The 21,822-nt window shown below is 38.4% G+C and overlaps 1 protein-coding gene across 1 annotated transcript in view; it reads right to left on the bottom strand.

Moving 5' to 3' along the window:
* LOC124628034 (SH3 and multiple ankyrin repeat domains protein 2) overlaps nucleotides 1–5,497 on the bottom strand; it is a 161,987-nt gene extending 156,490 nt beyond the window's left edge. Inside the window, exon 1 of the mRNA XM_053678083.1 lies at nucleotides 5,420–5,497. The gene's annotated coding sequence lies outside the window, so the exon portion shown is untranslated. The remainder of the gene's footprint in view (nucleotides 1–5,419) is intronic.
* Nucleotides 5,498–21,822: the final 16,325 nt, after the last annotated feature.

Genomic DNA, 21,822 nt, shown 5'->3' with positions numbered 1-21,822 from the left:
CTTCAGACTAGGAAATAACTTGTTCGCCATTCTCACTTTGCATGACTCACACTGGATCGTCCTTACCTAAATAAAAAGAAGTCACTTTGGTATAATTTTCTCTACCTACTACTTTTAGATGTTCTGTTAAACACTTGCCTGTCTACTTTATAACATTTATAAGATGTTTCTAAATATATTTTATTAGGTAAGAATTCTTTACAGATCTGCTGTACCAAAAACCTTTTAACTTTTTAATTATTAATTAGAGAAGTTGATATAATTAAGTGATCGATTGGAAGCAGCATGTACAATATTACATAATGCAGAGAAGCATACGGTAATTGGATGGGTCTCAAACGCTAGTGATTGACAGAAGGGCTCTTAATAGAAGAAACAGTCAAGAGTAAAAGAACATGTAATTTGGGACAGAAACTGAGTTTTTTCCTCATTCAGATCTGAGTGACAAAAGAAAAGAAGTGTATTGTGTTTCTTCTAGTGTCTGACCCGCTGTGATGATTATCTATTATTCACACACAACCACTTCTGCATGAGTCAAACGTGCAGGTAAAGTGGTGCTCGTCATACGCTAATGATTCTGACAGTACTCCATATACTTTCTTAATACATCTCTTCTATTGACAATATCTAATATTATCTCCCAAATAGATCTGCATTATGTAAAAAACAGTAACATATTGCAATTAAATTGCTACATTGAGGTTCCAGGAGGTCCCCAATTCAAATTAGATAATTATTGGTCATTGTATAACATACATCAGCAAACTCCAGTAAAGCCACACATTTAAACTTTAACTCTATGTTATATGCATAGACATGTGCAGCACTGTCACTGCATCGTTGCTGATGAAACATCACACTGAAGCTGAACACACTAGGAGGAGAGCAGTAACTGAACTCTTTAAAAAACAGGAAGTCACACTGATGACTAACTAGCTAGTGTGATTTTAATTGACAGAAAGCAGAGCCAGTTATGCTCTCTTGATCGCATGGCTTTGGAATCATTAGGATAGGGTAAACATGCCACTCAGGAGCTTTGATTCATTATTTAATGTCATTAAACCACCAGATAAATAAGCTGTGCTCAGTTGCACTAATCTTTTTTTTTTTTTTTTTTTTTTTTTTTTTTTTGCAACACTCTTCTGAGAAAAAAAAAATGTTGGAAGAAGCTTGCCAAATAAACAAACTTTATCCACTGCTTATGAAGAGCTTTGCATGTAATGAAGAAGTTATGGGGTGCCTTTCACTTGAAAACTCAGTGTAACAAAAAAAATAAAAATAAAAAAGCATATTCACAATTTGGGTTAAAGCTGCTTTTGTTGTGCTCAGGAGTCAGGGAATTTGCATTTTGCCTATATAAACAATTTTGTGTCATGTTTTCAGGGGAAAGGACACTGTGCTGTCACATACTGAGGAATTTGGAGAAAAGATTTGTGAAAATAGTGCATTGTTCCTGACTAAGAAACTGTCAGTCTATAATTCCATTTCTTTATTTGACTGGGGGTATGTATGATAGTATATTTTTGGCTGTATTAAGAGGGACAAGTTCAAATTGGAGACCTCCTGGGACCTCAGTGTAACTCCCAATTTTCCCTCTTCAGCCATACTGAAGCAAAGCATGATCCCCTCCCTTCGGAGACTGGGCCGCAGGGCAGTATTCCAGCATGATGACAACCCCAAACACACCTCCAAGATGACCACTGCCTTGCTAAAGAAGCTAAGGGTGAAGGTGATGGACTGGCCAAGCTTGTCTCCAAACCTAAACCCTATTGAGCATCTGTGGGGCATCCTCAAACGGAAGGTGGAGGAGCACAAGGTCTCAACATCCACCATCTCCATGATGATGATCGTCATGGAGGAATGGAAGAGGACTCCAGTGGCAACCTGTGAAGCTCTGGTGAACTCTATGCCCAAGAGGGTTAAGGCAGTGCTGGAAAATAATGGTGGCCACACAAAATATTGACACTTTGGGCCCAATTTGACATTTTCACTTAGGGGTGTACTCACTTTTGTTGGTAGCGGTTTAGACATTAATGGCTGTGTGTTGAGTTATTTTGAGGGGACAGCAAATTTACACTGTTATACAAGCTGTACACTCACTACTTTACATTGTAGCAAAGTGTCATTTCTTCAGTGTTGTCACATGAAAAGATATAATCAAATATTTACAAAAATGTGAGGGGTATACTCACTTTTGTGAGATACTATATATACATATATATACATATACATACACATATGTATGTGTATATATATATATATATATATATATATATATATATATATATATATATATATATATATATATATATATATATATATATAGAGAGAGAGAGAGAGAGAGAGAGAGAGAGAGAGAGAGACACCTCAGTGTATCAATATAATTGCAATATGCTTTTTTTTTTTTTTTTACATAATGCAGCTCTATTTGGGAGATAACATTAGATATTCTCAATAGGAGAGATGTATTAAGAAAGTATATGGAGTACTATCAGAATCATTAGCGTATGACGAGCACCACTTTACCTGCACGTTTGACTCATGCAGAAGTGGTTGTGTGTGAATAATAGATAATCATCACAGCAGGTCAGACACTAGAAGAAACACAATACACTTCTTTTCTTTTGTCATTCAGATCTGAATGAGGACAAAAAGAGGACACACAACTCTCTCTCTCCATCACATTTATCTCACACTTTTTTTTCTCTGAAATTCGATAACCTGTTTGACAATGGTTGGTGATGGTAACACTAGTACACATAAAACACACAATACAGCTTGTAGTATTAGTCAAAAGGATCATTTTATTAAAATGTGAATGATTGTGCTTCTATCAACTGTAGTATTGGTAAATATTCTGAAATGTAGCTATCAAACAAGTGCCAGCCAATGGAGAGACTGGAACACACAGCATCAGTAATCCTAAACATTTTCTAGAACACTTTCTACCCCCATCTTTATCACATAGTCAAGAAATATTTAATGTAGGGTCATTATCCACAAGTCTTCTGACTTGTTTTCTTCACTTGTGTAGTTATTTTTTCCTAATAGTTTCACTGTATTTACTGAATAGTTCATAGTAGTTACTGAAAAATATATTATTTAAACAATATGCTACAGTAAGCTATGTACGTTTACCTAACATACTTCAGAGACAACCCATCATTCTCTGGCTAGCTAGGTTATTTAAAACAAGCTAGCTAGATATCTTAATGATCACTCAGTAATTCAAAAGATTTCCAATTCATTTCTGCTTGGCACCTTGGCACACAGATTTACAAAGATGCACACTGTCTCTAATTCACTAACAGACTAACATAAAGTAATTAACCCATGTCATATACCAGTGGAGAAATCAATGGAATAAAACCTAATTCAAATACAAACATGCATAGTCTAATTTAATTATTAAGTTAATTGCCCCTGTTTCCACTAATAAAAAATTTCACCAACAATTTTGAGAATGAAATTGCAACAGAGTTTTTTTCCCAGGTAATTTGTCCTGATGAACTCTAAAGTGATATTGACGTCCCTTATCTGACATTTCTCTAATGAACTTCATAGCCGCAAAGGAATGAAACAGCCCTTAAGATGACCCATGGAGTTCAACCAATGGTAAATCAACAAAGGAGAATTAAATACAGGATCGTTGAAATGAAGACATGTACAGTATACAGAAACACATTTTTCAAAAATAGAACATTACACTCAGATTACATGCATGATGGACAGGTGTGACTTTCTGCAAAGCTAAAAGTACTTAATTACCCTCTTCATGTGAAACCCAGCTATCACACACCAATTTACTCCTGGAAACTAGGCAAAATGAAAACTAGAAACAGTTTAGATCTCAGAATGAAAGATTTCTGGGAGAAAAGAGAGATCTTTAAAATTAAAATAGACCCTGTTTTTCCCCATCTGATATTCATATAGAACACTATAGGAAAATGCATCAATGTACTGTATTCACACCAATTAAAAATTAAATACAAATAAAATAATGATTAAAATGAATTTAGAATTTATATTCCCAAAGCCCACAAGCAATCACAAAGACAATCACACAAAGGAAGTAAGTAAATAAGTAAACACAAAACAAAAAACAAAAAAACAAATAAATAAAAGCCAGATAGAAGCAGCATTACACATATACTTTTCTCTTTCTAGCTTTCTGAGGACCTTCCGTAAACACTAACCCAAACATTTACCTCAGCAACCCAAAGGAAACCTTTTGGCTCTTTTAGTTGTTTAATTAAAAGCTGTAGTTTTGTAAAAAGCTGTGTTTTTTTTGTTTTTTGTTTTTTTTTGTGGGGACCAGACAAATATAGATATAAACCCACCAAGATATAAAAACATGCCACACACACACAAACACACACACACACACACACACACACACACACACACACACACACACACACACACACACACACACAAATGCAATTATTAAAAAGTAAAAAAAAAAAAAAAAGAAGAAGAAAAAAGGAAAAAGATAAAGCTGCACCAGACCACAATATCTATATAAAGCTCATCTAAAAACCTTCACTTGAACCGTTTGGGGACTTAATAATAAATACACATATTAAACCCTATCTGACTGTGAAGTTCTCTATGTTACATTTCCCTGAAGCATTAGAGGTTTTCCCCCAAAAAATCACTGTACTAATCAAACACCCTTTGCAGGACAGAAAACCCCTCTAATTTCACTTCGCTAAGGCTCTTTTATGTAAATCTTTGCTGCTGCTTAATTACTCAATCCATATATAGTACTTGATTTTGTATATACTTTATGTAAATGTATATATTGCTTGCAGGCAAGTTTAGATGCCTGTTAATAAGCCTTGTTTCACTAAATGCTTGCTGTTATTAAAAATGTACACATTCACATTGTTTTATCTATATTCACATGCACATTTTCATGCAATCTCATCTGATTATTTAATTATTGGCTGTAGATACTGCCACCACATTTGATCACACATCAGCTAATACTTATTCATTTATCCCCTCTTTATCCATCTGTTGTTAAAATGGTTACTGTTCACATGTACTCAGTTCCAGGGAAACAAGTACATAAATTCATAAACAAATCAGTATAAAAGCATAATCCAGACATAAAATAAATTTAGCAAAGGAAAAGATGGATTGCAAAGTAGAGAGATAGATGTCCTCCCTGAATATGTGGCACAGAATGCCATAAATGCCATAAATGTAGCTGGTTGCACCAGCAGAAAGATGAGGAAACTGGACTTAACAAGACTTTGTACTAAAATTGAAACAGCATCCTGCGAAAGCAAACTGTCCCTTGCTTGCTATGTTCCCATTATACTTCAAACTTAAAGACTATTTAAACAACCCACCAAGAAAAACAGCACTTCAAATTCATTTGGTGCAGTTATAAATAAGCCCACAGTTTTACCTGTAAATCCACCTGCTGCTCTCTTCTGTCACTCCTCTTTCCTTTACAGTCTACAGCTCATCACCCCGTCTCTTTCCACTGTACTGTAAGAGCGCAGAGTGAGGATGAGCAGAGCTGAAGGAGGAGGAGAAAAGAACAGTAGTTGGAAAGAGGAGGGGCAACAAGAAGAGCAAGGCGGAAAAGCAGAGGGAATAAGAGGAGGAGCAAGTAGGAGGAAATACTAGAGAGGACAGATGAGGAAACATGACAATTAAATAGTAAGCAGTAGAATGAATAGTAAGAAGAATAGGAGAAGGAGGAGACAGAAATGAAAGAATAGGAGAAAAGGCTAAAAACAGGATAGAGGATAGGAGAAGAGGCAGTGACAATATAAAATGAGATGGTTGAGCAGGAGAAAAAGGGAAATTATATGTCCAAAGACATGTCTTGTAGGCTGATTGGCATCTCTAAATTGTGCATAGAACATGCAATTGTGCACTTCAACCTGTTGGCACCCCACCTTGTGCCCTGAGTCCCCTGGGATTGGCTCCAGGTTCCCTGTGGCCCTGTGTAGGATAAGTGGCACAGACAATGGATGGATGGATGGAAAACCAAACATTTCCAACCATTCATTTTGGCTCATTATCTGGTGTTTATCTTTATAGGTGATTGAAGGATTTTTAAAAGAAGAGTCCTAAAGAGCCAGGCCACAGTTCCTGTACAGGGGCAAAATTAGTACAAGTATAAAGATAATTTGGGGGACAACTGCCTGTCTTCCACAACAGTAAATAAAACCATGCCTCAGGCAAGCCCAGTGAACAACAATCAAGCATTCAAATTATACACCATATTATAGGAAAAGAGCATCTATACAAGAAAGCCAACACTGTTTTTTTATCAATACTTGACACTTTGGAAAGCTTTTAGAAAAGATAGAAGGAAGGGATGGCTTGCATTGCACAGCTGGCAGATGGATTCCATATGGTGATGGTCAATCCTTACTATCCAGCTGGGAAACACTCAAGTCACACATTTTCCAGACCACGTAGGAGAGGCCTGAAATGCACACCTGGCAGATGGAGGTACAGGGCATGTCTTAGGGGATGTGGCCTAAAAGAAGCAACAAGAGAGAAATAAGAGGACAGGTTCTAATTAATTAATGCATTCATTCATTCTTTCTATATTTAAGGCTATAACCAATATGTATCTGATATACATCTTACTGTCCTGGTGAGGACCTCCACGGACATTGTTATTAATGCAGCTATTCAGTGCCATGCCTACAGTGAAATCTAACACAAATCTAACACTATAAAAAGAAAAAAGTTTTCCTTGTCTATTGTGGGACCAGCCAAATGTTCCTATAAGGTTAAAACTGTCAGATATGCCTATCTGGGTGTCCCCACTATCATAAAAACATGACAACACACACACGCATACACACACATTTACTGGTTCTGTCATGTTCAGGAAGTAATCCCTCTGAAACTGTTCGGCCTCACCATGGCAACTGACCTATATAGTAGAAGAGGTGTGAAACACTGTCAGAGCCCTCACTTGGTGCCCACCCACACACACGCATACACATCCACCCACACACACTATACATGCAATGGAGCCACATAGAAACTTGGCAAATTGGCTTCATACTAAATCACAATATGCTAAGTTGTTTATTTTTTTTATATAAATATGTTTATATATATATATATATATATATATATATATATATATATATATATATATATATATATATATATATAAACATTGGTGAGCTCAGGAACCCCAAAAGGCCCAAAAGATCAACCTGTGACCTAAAATTTGGTCACAAATTGACCAATATCTGGTTAAGAACAACCCCTTCAAAACAGTTGGCTAGATCAAGAACACCTTGCAGGAGGTAGGTGTATCAATGTCAACATTCAACAATCAAGAAAAGTCTTCACCAGAGTAAATACAGAACCACAAGCCTCAAAAACAGGAAGGACCAAATAAGAGTTTGCCAGAAACATTTTAAAAAGCATGTACAGTTCTGGAACAACATCCTACAGATGTACAGATCAACATTTACCAGGAAGATGGGAAGGGAAGAAAATGGAGAAAGGAAGGGACTGCTCATGATATGAAGCATAACACTTCATCTTAATTTGGGCATGTGTGGCTGCCAATGGAACTGGTTCCCTTGCGTTTAATGAGGGATCTGATTGCAGACAAAAGCATCAGGATGAATTCTGAAGTGTATAGGGATATATTATCTGCTCAGATTCAGCCAAATGCTTCAAAACTCATTTGACGGCACTTCACAGTCCAGATGAACAATGACCCGTAGCATATTTGGAAAGACTTTTTTTTTTTTTTTTACCATCTGACCTGAATCCAATTGAGTATGTATTTCACTTGTTGAAGGCAAAATGCCCCAAGAACAAGCAGAAACTGAAGACAGTTGCAAAAATCTGTAAAAGCCTGGCAGAGTATCACCAGGGAAAAAAACCAACATCTGGTGATGTCTGTGGGTTCCAGACTTCAGTCAGTCATTCACTGCAGAGAATTTGCAACCAAGTATTAAAAATGACAATTTATTTAATGATTGGTAGTTTGTCCAATTACTTTTGATATAATTCCCACAACGTATACATGATTTGGATGTAAATACCCTCAGATTAAAGTTCAAATTCATTATTTAAAAATTCAAATATCCTATCTAACAATAGCTAATACAACAATAACTTTGTTTATGTACAAATATTTATGGACCTGTCTGTATATAGTGTAATGTTATTATTTATATATACATTCATATATTAAGATTCCGAGATCTTGTTAATAAATAATTTCCTTCTCCTATGCAATAACATTTTAAAAAGTAATTTTCTTTCAGTAAACTTTTAACTAAATCTTAAAGGTTGGTTCAGAGGAAAAACATCTTTGTACACATGTAATCATTTTATGCAAAGCAATTTACAGTTGAGTTGAGTAGATGAAGGTTATGGCTCTTGTTCTTGAGCCCAACAGTAACATCTTAGGTGTGCTGGGATTTGAACACACAACCCTCCAACTGTTAACGAGCACTGAGTCACCTCTGCCCTGGTGCGACATTACTGCCAACCAAAAAAAAAAAAAAATTAGAGAGAGAGAAAGAATGAAAGAGATACAGAGACTGAGCTGGCTGACTGACTCCTGGCCTAGTTTGGGCATTGCAAACATTATTTTAAAAATAAATACACAAAATAAGCAAGTATTATTTTTTTATGTGTTTTAAATATAAATGTTTTAACTATTATTAATGCATTATTCACATTTTCTCATATGATTAGCTTCATAATTATGGGAGTATTTCAAGAAAAGGGGCATAAACATTACAGATAAAGACATACATTTTCCACTTCACCAGGAGGGAGTGGTTCAGGGTCAAGTTGTTGGGATAAGGTCTGGTGAAGCAGACTTAACCCTCATTTTTGTGTGTTACAGCTAATTCTGTCTGATATATTGAAGCTGGGTGATCTAAATTTCAAATATCACTCTTTTGTGCCTTTGCACCCAGAAAAAAGCATTAAAACATTGGCAACTGAAAAGTCAACATGTACAACTACAACTAACTGTAACTGGCACAAACATACTGTAGACCTCTTGAGTTAATTTAAAATTAATTGCATTGAGTTGACATAAGTTCACCAGAGTTGAGCTGACAAGTTGACCTGAGCTAAGTTCACTTTACTTACTACCGGCTAGAGTTTAATTGAATCAGGTTGGACTGAATTTGGATTTTTTTTTTTTTTTTTTTTTTTGTAAAAATGACTATTTGAGTTGACAATTTGAATTTAGTTGAGCTCAGTTTATTTTAGTTGATTTAAGTGGAGTTCATTTTCTTTGAGCTCAGTGGAAGAGAACAGAATTACCTTGATTTGAGCTGATGTAATCTATTACTTGTTCTATTTGATTAATGGCCTTATTTCTGAAAATACAATGCCATTGACTGATTTATTGCACACTTTTGAGCGCTCTCTCTGGCAAAGCAAGCCTGGGAGCAGAAACAATATCTCTCTCTCTGTCTCTCTGTCTCTCTCTGCTCTCTGTCTCTCTCTCTCTCTGGCAAAGCAAGACTGGGAGCAGAAACAATTGTAATTGACAAAGCATGGCAACCCCTCGTAAACACCAGCAGTGAGAATTACCTGGATAACTCTTTTTGTGTGCATTGGGCACATGTGGACACATCTGCAATAAATATCATTGTCAAACAGAAATCTTTTGCTTACTTCTTCTCGCCTTGGATACATGTCGGACGACATGTATGGACATGTGGAGATATCCACTTACAGTAGCAGCTTGTGACTACAGGTTTTAACTACAGGTATCCTGTTGTCCAAAGCTGAAGTAGCCTCCTCTTATTTCTTTTCTTCAGTTCTACCTCTGTGAGTGCATTGTTTACATTGCAAACACTGTGGCATCCATTAGCTTCATGTTGGCCTTCTCTTGTTAGCAATGCTAGCTTTTAACTGTTTGACATATTATCTCTCAATCTCCCTGTCAGGCCACGTCCTCTCTTTAAATGATCTCCTCTGAGTATTCCACATTGCTTCCATCTAAATGTACAGTATCTCACCAAAGTGACACCCCTCACATTTTTGTAAATATTTGATTATAACTTTTCATGTGATAACACTGAGGAAATGACACTTTGCTACAATGTAAAGTAGTGAGTGTACAGCTTGTGTAACAGTGTAAATTTGCTGTCCCCTCAAAATAACTCAACACACAACCATTAATGTCTAAACTGCTGGCAACAAAAGTGAGTACACCCCTAAGTGAAAATATCAAATTTGGCACAAAGTGTCAATATTTTGTGTGGCCACCATTATTTTCCAGCACTGCTTTAACCCTCTTGGGCATGGAGTTCACCAGAGCTTCACAGGTTGCCACTGGAGTCCTCTTTCACTCCTCCATGACGACATAACAGAGCTGGTGGATGTTGAGACCTTGTGCTCCTCCACCTTCCATTTGAGGATGCCCCACAGATGCTCAATAGGGTTTAGGTCTGGAGACATGCTTGGCCAGTCCATCACCTTCATCTTCAGCTTCTTTAGCAAGGCAGTGGTCGTCTTGGAGGTGTGTTTGAGGTCGTTATCATGCTGGAATTCATGCTGGGATCATGCTCTGCTTCAGTATGTCACAGTACATGTTAGCATTCATGGTTTCCTCAATGAACTGTAGCTCCCTAGTGCCTGCAGCACTCATGCAGCCCCAGACCATGACACTCCCACCACCATGCTTGACTGTAGGCAAGACACACTTGTCTTTGTACTCCTCACATGGTTGCCCCGACACACGCTTGACACCATCTGAACCAAATAAGTTTATCTTGGACTCATCAGACCACAGGACATGGTTCCAGTAATCCAGTAAAGTCCTTAGTCTGCTTGTCTTCAGAAAACTGTTTGCGGGCTTTCTTGTGCATCATCTTTAGAAAAGGTTTCCTTCTGGGACGACAGCCATGCAGACCAATTTGATGCAGTGTGCAGTGTATGGTCTGAGCACTGACAGGCTGACCCCCACCCCTTCAACCTCTGCAGCAATGCTGGTAGCACTCATACGTCTATTTCCCAAAGATAACCTCTGGATATGATGCTGAGCATGTGTACTCAACTTCTTTGGTCGACCATGGCAAGATCTGTTCTGAGTGGAACCTGTATGGTCTTGGCCACCATGCTGCAGCTCAGTGTCAGGGGCTTAGCAATCTTCTTATAGCCTAGGCCATCTTTATGTAGAGCAAGAATTCTTTTTCAGATCCTCAGAGAGTTCTTTGGCATGAGGTGCCATGTTGAACTTCCAGTGACCATTATGGGGGAGTGTGAGAGCGATGACACCAAATTTAACACACCTGCTCCCCATTCACACCTGAGACCTTTTAACACTAAGTCACATGACACCGGGGAGGGAAAATGGCTAATTGGGCCCAATTTGAGGGGACAGCAAATTTACACTGTTACACAAGCTGTACACTCAGTACTTTATATTGTAGCAAAGTGTCATTTCTTCAGTGTTATCACATGAAAATATATAATCAAATATTTACAAAAATGTGAATGGTGTACTCACTTTTGTGAGATAATGTATATCCTTCATGAGTAATTAGGAACATAATAGGAGGTACAGGTTAGAGTTAATTGCAAAGAGTGTTGAGCTCTAGTACAGTCGTTTGAAATTATAAATAATTGCATAATAGTGATGTAATACCCACCCTCATAAGATCCAATTTGCCCCTTGCTTATGCTGTCCATCCCAAACACCTCTGACAGTTTGCAGACTATATGGACAAAATAAATACTGGTCAAAATCATTTAAAGAACAAACAAACACTGATATACTTTTACATGTACACAGATTTCAGTGATTCTGTCTCTATGATAGGTCTATCACTCACTTTTCCCTCCTGTCTGTCCCTATTGTCATTGTCTCTCTCTGCTCTTCCTGTTGTTGTTTCACTTGCCTGTCTGCATTCTTATTCTGGTAATAGCTGCAATTTTCAACTTACCTTCAATTTCACCGTTAACTCTTCGGGGCCTTCATGCAATTTATACACAAACATGTGGGTGGTTTTTCAGGCTTTCTTTAACTAGCTATGTAGTTTGTTCCCCTTCATATTGCACTAGCCATAACACTATGGCAATCAACAGTAACTCAAAACAGGAACACACTGCAGAGACGTGTGGACAGATTGAATATAAGAATTTATATACAGTCTATGGATATGAGGCCAAAAACATCACTGCTTTTAGAAAGGGTAACCGTGAGAAGTTCAGAGAGTGGGAAGCAGCTCTGAAGGGTTTTGTTAAAAGCAACATGCATTACAACACTTTCATAACGGTGAAAATAATTTTGGGCTGGTGCCATCCATGATAGTCACATGAGTGGGAAGTGCATGACAGCTTGGTCAGTTTTCCTTGATGTTTTATGTTGCACAAACTCTGAAGAAGAATATATCTTAATGTCCTTAATGAATGGAGCTTGTTCCGGTGCTTGTGCTGTTCCGTTCTCCTCTGCACAGATCATATGATCTCTATTACAGAGCTCATACCTATTTAATATACCATTCTTTGCAGATAGTTAACCTCATCTGTGTGAGCAAGGGAAACAAGTAAAAAAAAAAAAAAGGGTCTGAAAATTATCCTCATGTCATTGTGATTGTCATGCATCAGCATGAATCCAACTGCAATCTTATTGCCATGCTATCTGAAAACATGCCATAAATCTTCACCTCATGGGTTATGAAAGTTAGCAACACCTGTCTCCCCTGCAGAGAGAAAAGACAATTTCTTTATTTTTTCCTCTACTCACCATCCAGTTTCTGTCACACTTGACAACTCTCGAGACTGATTGTGGACCAATTCTTATAGCCTGACAAACAAACAGATAAATTCTGTGTTTGGTTTGGATTCTGCCTCACTTATGAGTCCCTTTGGATACATATTTGTGCTAAATAAGTAACTGTAAATTTAGCTTCTTCATCTTCTTCAATGGCTACTATTACCTTTATTGTTAATAGTCCCACTGTATGAATCTGTATTCTCACAATTAACCCCACTTCTAAAGGTGCACTGAACAGGACATGACTGATATAAGCCTTCATACCATATGGTTTGTTGTTATTGTAATCATTTTCTAAATGTTAAACACCTTTAACACTTTACCTGCATTATCCACTGATTACCAATTCATACCAAATTTCAGTATATAACATAATACCCCTATGAAATTGGAACAGTGGTTAAGGCCTTCACCTGTTGATCAGACGGTTGTAATTTCCCAGCACTAGTTGGCTGTTTGAGCAAAACCCTTAGCCTTCCAGTGGTCAGTTGTATACTGCCTCATTTGTGAGTTGCTTTGAATAAAAGCTTCAGGGAAATGGACATAAAACTGAATTAGTAAAGTAGCATCGGCTGGTTCAGATGAACCATGCCATTTAATTGTCCTTCAGTCCAACAAACAAATGTCATATTCCTCTAAAATGGCAATAGATTACATGTGGCAATATCACGTCTCAAAGATGGATACGGAAGCAATCGCAGATTTTTAACGTTTTATTAAATAAACCAACAAAACACAAAAGATACTATGACTAATGCAAAACATTGTGACAAGGACTAAACATGAACTAACAGAACTAAAACATGGTAAAATGGACGGTAATGTAAGACAAACATAAGACAAGGAAGCAGTGCAAACAGTGGCTATATATAAGCGTGCTCTTTAACAGAAACGTGATTCAGGTGCAGGTGGTCATGTGACATTGATGTAGTACAGTACAGTGGTTGATGGGAACTGAAGGCCAGAGTACCTTCTTGATATATGACAGAACCCCCCCAAAGGGCGCTTCTCCCGGAGCGCCCAAAAATGTACTCCCTCCATCTGGTGGTCCTGGCCCCTTGGGCAAAATGTCCCCAGCAGAACTAGGAGACTGAGCGGCGTCCTCAGTGGAGCAAGAAAGAAACGCAATGTCCTCAGTGTAACAGGTAAGCAGAGTGACGTCCTCAGCAGAACAGGTAAGCAGGGCGACATCGTCAGTGGGGCTGGACAGCGGGACAACTTCCTCTGCAGGACAGGAGAGGGGAGCGATGTTCTCCACGAGGCCATAGAGGGGAGCGAGGTTCTCTGCGAGGCTAGGGAGGGGAGCGAAGTTCTCTGCGAGGACAAAGGGAGGAACAATGCTCTCTGTGGAGCATGAGGGGGAAACGATGCCCTCCGTGGAGCAGGAAGGGGGAGTGACATATGGCGCGCAGCAAAGAAGAGGAACGATGTCTTCAGCGGGAGATAATGCCACCTCAGTGCCAGACCTAAGCTTGCTGGAGTTTGATGATTTGGAGGGCCACGTAGCTAGCCTCACCTTTAAAGATGTCCAGACCGATCTTGGTCCAGCGGTGGAACACGCAGCCCTGCCTTCAGCAGACAAGAAAAAACTGGCACACCTATTGGGAGACTTTGTTCATCTTTTTGTGGCAAAGCCGGGACATACTTCATTGGTTGAGCACACAATAGACACTGGAACTGCAAAGCCAGTGTGCCTTCCTCCCTACCGTAGTTCACCTGCAAAAAGAAGGATTATCGATGAGCGGATTTCCAGAATGTTGGAGGATGGCATTATTGAGCCTGCTTCAGGGCCCTGGGCCTCTCCAATTGTGATAGTCGAAAAGCCAGGCACAGATCCAAGATTTTGTGTAGACTTTAGGAAAGTGAACAAATATACAGTGAAGGACTCCTACCCACTTCCAAGAGTGGATGACTCTCTAGATGTTTTGGCATGTGGTAGCTTTATTTCCATGCTGGACCTTGCTCGGGGTTACTGGCAAGTGTCAGTGGCCTGAGATGCAACACCAAAGACAGCTTTCATGTCACACAAAGGGCTCTATCAGTTTAAAGTTATGCCTTTCGGGTTATCAAATGCACCTGCAGCATTTCAAAGATTGATGAATACTGTATTGGCAGGGCTCACCCACAACTGCTGTATGGTGTATCTGGACAACATTGTGCTCGCCTCACCAACCTTCGACCAGCACCTGGAAGACCTCGCCAGTGTGTTAGGGTGTTTGGCAGATGCAGGTCTTTCCTTGAAGCTGGCTAAGCACCATTTTTGTACACCGAAGTTACACTACTTGGATTACCCGGTGACACCAAAAGGCCTTGGCCCTGACGAGGGTAAGGTGGCGCGATTAAACAGTTTCCCACACCGAAGACAGTTAAAAATGTGCGACAATTCCTAGGAATGACGACTTACTACCGTAGTTTCATCTCAGGGTACGCCCGTATTGCCGAGCCGATGATTGCCCTGATGAGGGAAGGTGGCCCATTTGTGTGGTCCACTGACTGCCAGGTGACTTTTGATTATTTAAAACAACAGCCCCAGTACTAATTTTGCCTGACTATGAGAAGCCTTTTGCAGTACACACGGATGCCTGTGATGTGGGCCTTGGTGCCGCATTGACCCAGACTGGTGAGGATGGCTTGGAGAGGGCTGTCGCTTTTGCGAGCCGTACCCTGCACAAGTCGGAACACCCATATTCCACTTCAGAGAAGGAATGCCTGGGGGTAATTTGGGCTCTGGAACATTTTCTTCCATACATTGAGGGCTCTAGTGTCACAGTGGTGACGGACCACAATAGCTTGAGGTGGCTGATGACAAGGCCCTCCCCCTTAGGACGGCTGGCTCGATGGTGCTTGTGGCTGCAGGACATTGACCTTGAGGTTGTCCACAGACCCAGCTCGGCCAATCTAGTTCCGGATGCATTCTCGCGAAACCCTACCAGTGACCCTTCAGGACCTATAGTCCTGTTACCACCTTACGCCACAGTTGGCTCATTAAACCTAAGGCACCAGCCACTAATGGTGTTAGAAGACAAGGAACAGCTTCAGTCACTGCAGCAGGCTGACAAAGTCATCTCATCGATATATACTGACTTGGTGAGCGGCTCCTGTGTGGATACGCCAGACTTCTGTATTCAGGACGGGCTGGTTTACTTTAAGGACAAGAGGACTTCCTGCCGGCTTCATCCACACAAGGATCTACGCTTCTATGTGCCAGAAGCTCTGAAGTGCACTCTGCTGATATACTTCCATGATCACCCCATGGATAGCCACTTGGGTGTAACCAAGACACTTGGGCACTTACAGAAGCGGGTTATTGCCCAGGTATGCAGGCTGATGTTAAAAAGTATGTACTGTCCTGTGTAACCTGCCAGCTGTCCAAGCCGAACAACCAGAAGCCGGCGGGCTACCTAAAGCCAGTGGTGGCACAGGCTTCCTTGGACAATTCGCCTGTGTCCACACATCCTGACTTTGTCTTACCTCACATTGATGTGCGCCTCACTCACCCACAGTCTGTGCACACAGAAACACACTCATACACCCTTGGCCCTAGGCATACAGAGGTTCCTTACCTCACACATATGCATATACAGCCAACTCACACAGGAACGCACTCATATGCCCTTCGCCCTAGGCACACACCAAGGGTTACCTGTAACTGGGAGGTTAACAGGTGGACAAATCCTTATTTTGCTCCTCTATTTGAATATTGAAGTGATATGTTTTCAGTTTTTCTCATTCTCTGGTCTTATTCTGCTTTATATTTTTTTTTAAATGCTATGTCTGTGAAGGCCTTATATTGGTTTGACTGTCTATTGTCTTACAAGAGTGATTGCTTCTTAATAGGGTAATGTGACATACTGTTTTGTTTTTGAAATACTGTTAATGCCTATGTACCTTGAGGTTTTGATGTTACGTTATTATTTCAAACAATATGAAGTTCTGAAAATGTTAATTGAAAAAAAAAAAAAAAAGAAATGCTGTTCTTGTTGCAGAATGTTGGACTACAGTTATATGGAACAGGCAAAGATGTGATTAATGGTATTGCTTTCTGTAGCCCTACTTATGTCAGCTGTCACACAGGCACCTAGGCACTGTTAAGTTTCCTTTATGTTATGGCGTGAGGACAGCCCTTGTTTTAAGTGGGGGGGGGGGGGGGGTATATAATTATTGGCTATGATGATGTCATGTGGGGTCAAGGGGTGTGGTCGCCGCCCTGCTCTCTCTCTCTCTCTCTCTGTGACCTCCACATTGTGTGCTGACTCGCGGTCTCATGTTAAGGTACCATTTTTGGGATGTTTTACTTGGTTAATCTTCTTCTAATGACTGACCTGTAACCATGCATAATCCTATGGTATCCTTCAATGCAATAAACAGAGAACAGCACTTTCGCTTCCTGTCCAGCTGAGTTATATTAACTTTCTTGAGCAACCCGTGAGAATCTAGCCGGATCCTTACAAGGTGCAGGTGGTCATGTGACATTGATGTAGTACAGTGCAGTGGCTGATGGGAACTGAAGTCCAGAGTACCTTCTTGATATATGACAGGTAATATATCATCAATGCTTTGATGTGCCACCTGAATACAAAACACTATGTAGATAGTAGACAGAAAGAAAGAAAAAAATGCAGGACGAATGCAGAAATGAAAGGAAAAATCAAAGGGAGGAAAAAATATCTAAAATTGTTGCTATTGTACACCAGCTGTAATGCATGAGTTAAGGATGCTTAAAAGTCTTAATGAAAAGACATTTCTCATTCACTGCATCTGTCCGCGCACTCTCTCTCTGTTTCTCCACCTTTCGAATACAGATCCTAAACAATACAGTATTTCTCTATAAGACTTCAACTAATATCATTCCAGTACAGTGTGTTCCTACTGTAGAGAAGATATCATATAGGAACAAGTAGTCACTGATCCAATATCAGGTGTTAGCCACAAAAAGGATTCTGTGTATTGTATATCCTATCATTTACAGACATATTTATATTACTCCTGAGTATTTTTATATCTGAATTTTTTTCTTTCTTTTTTTTTAAGCAGGAATAGTACTCTTTTCAGCTATTTTCATTTCTGGCCCTGAAGCAAATTCTCCCATGGTAAGTTAGATAGATCGATAGAGTTTTATTTGCAGGGCCAGGATGTACTGAATTGTGTTTTTCTCGGAGTTGGATCATTGGTCCATTAATTAAAAAAAAAAAAATAATAATAATTTTTAAAAAAAAACAGAATTTTTAAAATAACATAAATAATGAATCGTTAAATAACAGAACAGTGCGAAAGCAAATCAAAATCAAACATACAGTAAGGAGATTACAAAATTGTTTGATTAGTGTTTGAACTGTGACTAATTTTTGAGATTTTGTGGCACATTTATCATTATGTTTATCTGGTACTGCAGATGGAAATGAGCTAATTGCTAACTCCGGGACAAGAATTTTGAAATGGTTTTGAATGTGATTTTTTCTCTATGTTGCAGAAACAAAAAGTCATCTTAACAAATGAAAATATCTTAAATATAGTCATATTTATCTAGTATTTACTATCAAAAAATTACAGTAAATCAACTATAACATTTTTAAAACCTATTTCTAGACATTGTTTTACTAATTTCAAGCTTGAAATAGTCATGATTTTTTTTGGCAGATTTGTTTTCTAATTTTAAGCATTTTTTTAAAGAATAATAATGAGTTTAATAATCTTATATTTATAATAATCTCACAATAAGAAATATTTAGTACATTTGCCTATATTCAGGAAATCTTCGATTACTATTTTATTTTTATAAAATAAATAAATTTATTTTTTTTTGCAGTGTATATGGTTTCCTGACAAAGTGGCCTTAGTAAACTAATTGTAAACATTAATAATGATGGCAGAGATGGGGAAAGATAGGGCCTTAATAAAATTGGACATATAAAATTATAAAACAGCATCAGAACAGAAGGCTGGGAAGACGGTAAAGAAGAGGCGAGAGAGAGAGAGAGAGAGAGAGAGAGAGAGAGAGAGAGAGAGAGAGCGCAAATGATTGCTTCTCTCCTCACTTGAGACAGACCTCATTATAAACTAGGACACTATATAGGGCAGAGCAGGAAAAAAAAATCATGCATGAACATGAATTCAATGCAGCAATCGTCCAGTGATCATTGCTCACTCACGTGCTCTCTCTCTCTCTCTCACACACACACACATACACACACACACACACACACAAAATGATATGCAGGGGTCATATGATTTTGTCCTGTCATGTGTAAATGAACTCTAACCCATTTTGAATGAGATCTTTCAGCAGTATTCATTTCATTGGATGAACATCGTGTCCATCCTAAAGTTTGTTCCATTACTTGAGCGAAGTTGGTTAAACAAGTGTTAAATGAAATGCAACTGTATAGTGTCATTGGGTACAACGCATGTCTTTGGACTGGGGGAGGAAACCAGAGTACCTGGTGGAAACCCTCAAAGCATGGGGAGAACATGCAATTCTGCACACACACAGGGTGGAGGTGGGAACCGAGCCCACAACCCCAGAGGTGTGAGGCAAATGTGCTAATTATTAAGCCAGTGGCTCAGTATTATTATTATTATTATTATTATTATTATTATTATTATTATTATTATTATTATTATCATTATTATCATTATTATTATTATTATTATTATTATTATTAATAATAATAATAATAATAATAATAATAATAATAATAATGTTTTTTTTTTAAAGGGTTTGAGTTAAGGGGCACAACCATCCATCCTTTCTCCATAGTTCATTTTCTCTGAATCCCATTTGCACTTGAAAGCTGGAACTGTGCTATTTTACTCTAGCTAGATATCTGATCATGACAGCTGGATAATTAGCTAGCTAGTTAACTCATAAGAAATAAAGCATTTACAATTAAGGTAGAAAGTCAGAAATTTCACATGGTTTTCTGATGCATACAATAAAAATAACGGTTTTCCTCATGATGATCCCTCACCTCTCTCTGTCTCTCTCTCTCTCTCTCTCTCTCTCTCTCTCTCTGTCTCTCCGCTATATCAATGCTTCCCTCAAGCAGATATAAATCATAGTCATGAAACAAGGACACACATAAAAGGAGGGATAAATGTACTCTCTGTTACGGTGAGGGAGCTCCTCCGATGAGATCTGTGGCACAGTCAAGATGAAATAACTGAAACCAGGGCCCAGTTGTTCAGAAGTAATCTGATCGGATTTCTGCTATCGGATTGGATCAAATCTTGAAAATGGGTTGTTCAAAAGAAAAAAACGGATTCCGAAATCAGATTGGATCATGTAATCCAATCTTGCTTTTGATCTGGATCAAACCTTTAGTCTGTGTTGTTCAAAACTTTTTAGTAGAATTGGGATACCTGTTATCCAAACAATCAGGATTATCCTGATCCCAGCAGAAGAGTGGATTCACGGAGGATTTCAGGAACAAAATGTAATAAAACTTTAGAACTGGTCAAATAATACAATATTTGTATCCTGTAGTATATACATTTATTTATATTTTGCACGGATTTGTTTAACCATTACAGTGATAAAATAGATAAAGTATACATTAGGCTACTGCCTTTCAGTATAGTAAAGTAAAAAAGAAAAAAAAGATTTTGTCCCCATAAATAATCCCTAAAACAGCTGTCGATATCAAACAAAAATAATATATTTAATTTTAACTGTCATTTGTCACTGTATATTAATTACAATGACACAATCATCAGAGATGAACCAGTCAAAAGTAGTTTCTAACAATTGCATCCCTTATTGCTCTCCACACGTGAAGAACTTTGAACATTCTTATTTTGTTAACTGTTGGACATTCAGACTTTTTATGATTTAAACGTGTTCAAAATATCCATAATTTATTTGTGAATAATGTATATTTGTTTGTTTGTATTTATTTGTTGTGGGTCATATGCAGGGTCTGACTGTTTAAAGAAATTGAAAAAGGAAGGGGATGTTTGTATTGTTTATTATGCTGTTTTCTGTCTCTTCAAATAAAAACACTTAAAGTGACCCCACGCTGGCTAATCTACCTGTTGTTCGTAACATAGCTAGTAGCCTACATTGTGGTATGTAGTCAGATTTAGAGCTCTAGTAATCTGGATTTGGTACTCTTGAAAGGTTTATATCTGGATCAGGGTGATCCAATCCAATGTTGCTTTGAAAAACCAACACAAAAGTAAGATGGATTACTTGATCCTGGATAGCAAAACATGGGATTTTCAAATCCGGATCATTCTGATCCAGATTCAACTTTTTGAACAACTGGGCCCAGGAGACTTGAAAGGAGAATGCTCATCATGGCCATTTGTAGTCATTTAAACAGTTACTTCAAAGGCCACTTCTAAATGCTCATTAATTAAAGGACACTATGCTACTTAAGAATAGTGTTGTGTTTGTATTAAAAATGGAAATATAGAAATTTAAGAACACCTATAAAGACAGGTCAAATTCTAATATGATATTAATGTTACAATCAGTAATAGAGAACTGTGTGCCAAAATGGGGAGTCTAATGAAACAAGTGAAGATAATTTCCAGAATCTTTTTTTTTCACTACTGAGGTGTGGCATAAGGGTAATGTATGAAAACTGGGTAACAATTATCTACCAATTTCAATCGCAATCCTAAAGATGCAAAGAGAGCATTTTAATACCTAATGTTTTATTTGGGGCAGCATAGTGACACTGCTCCAGGGTTCACAATTCCATCCTGAGCTCGGGTTACTGCCTGGGTGGAGTTTAACATGTTCTCCCACATGGTTTTCCTCCGGTTTCCGCTCACATCCTAAAAACATGCTGATAGGTGGACTGGCTGTTCAAAATTGCTTCTATGTGTGAAAGAGTATGCACGTGTGTGAACATGATGCCCTTTGATAGACTGGTGTCCCATCTAGGGTGTATTCTCACCTCACATCCAGTTATACTAGATCTAGGCTCTAGACCCTCTTGATCCTGATGAATGAATGAATGAATGAATGAATGTTTTGTTTTTATCTGCATAAGATGGTCAAACAAATTGGAAGATGATGAAGCCTCTACATGCTCTCTATTATCTTCACATAATTG

This window comes from Ictalurus punctatus, chromosome 4 (assembly GCF_001660625.3).
Source record: "Ictalurus punctatus breed USDA103 chromosome 4, Coco_2.0, whole genome shotgun sequence".
Classification (NCBI taxonomy): Eukaryota; Metazoa; Chordata; class Actinopteri; order Siluriformes; family Ictaluridae; genus Ictalurus; species Ictalurus punctatus.
The sequence above is the reverse complement of the archived record's forward strand: the minus strand, read 5'-3'. Positions and strand labels throughout refer to the sequence as shown.